The following is a 925-nucleotide window of genomic DNA, read 5'->3' on the forward strand; positions in this document are numbered from 1 at the left end:
TTAGTAGTTTAAGCCTATGTTGTATCCCAGTTTCAGTCAACCACTCAGGTGTATTTCCTGTTGTATTTTGTGTTTTATCATGTACATTAAACCCGTCTGTTTCCTTGGTGAATACCGACGAGAAAAAAGTATTTAGCGCCTCGGCCCTCTCCCTGTCGTTTGTGAGTAACGTACCATTTATGTCCTTTATTGGGCCTATCTGGTCCTTTCTCCCCTTTTTACTGTTTATGTAAGGATACAAACTTTTGGGTTTCCGTTTACTAACTGTGGCGATATATTTCTCACATTCAATTTTAGCTGCCCGGAGTACCAGTTTACATCTTTTATTACATTCTTTGTACTTTTGGAATGCCAATACTGACCCCTCTGTTTTATACTTAGTAAATGCCACTTTCTTTTCCTTAATGTGTTGTTTTACCGTTTTGTTTAGCCATATTGGTTTTGTTTTCAAACTTTTATTTTTGTTACCCAGTGGTATACACCTGGTAATAGCATTTTTTTATTTGTTCTTGAAACAGTCCCACTTTTGGTCGAAGTTTAGTTTATCAAATAAGTTTTCCCATTTGATTTCACCCACTATATTACGTAGTTTATCAAAGTTAGCCTTCCTGAAGTTTAGGCTTCTCGTCCGCCTATCCCCCTTCCCTTTCTTGCACCCAATATTAAAAGCAATCACCTTGTGATCACTATTACCCAGTGTTTCCCCGATTACAATATCCTCAATTAACTCCGTATTATTGCTGATGATCAGATCTAGGATGACATTTTCCCTAGTTGGGACCTCAACCATCTGATCCATGAAATTGTCTCGCAACATATTAAGAAAACGGGACGCCTTTGCCTATTTTGAAGTTCCATTAGCCCAGTTGATGCATGGGTATTTGAAGTCTCCCATAACCACAACATTTCCCTGTTTCCCCGCTAT

This window comes from Nanorana parkeri, unplaced genomic scaffold, assembly GCF_000935625.1.
Source record: "Nanorana parkeri isolate BGI_ZX_2015 unplaced genomic scaffold, ASM93562v1 scaffold3155, whole genome shotgun sequence".
NCBI lineage: Eukaryota > Metazoa > Chordata > Amphibia > Anura > Dicroglossidae > Nanorana > Nanorana parkeri.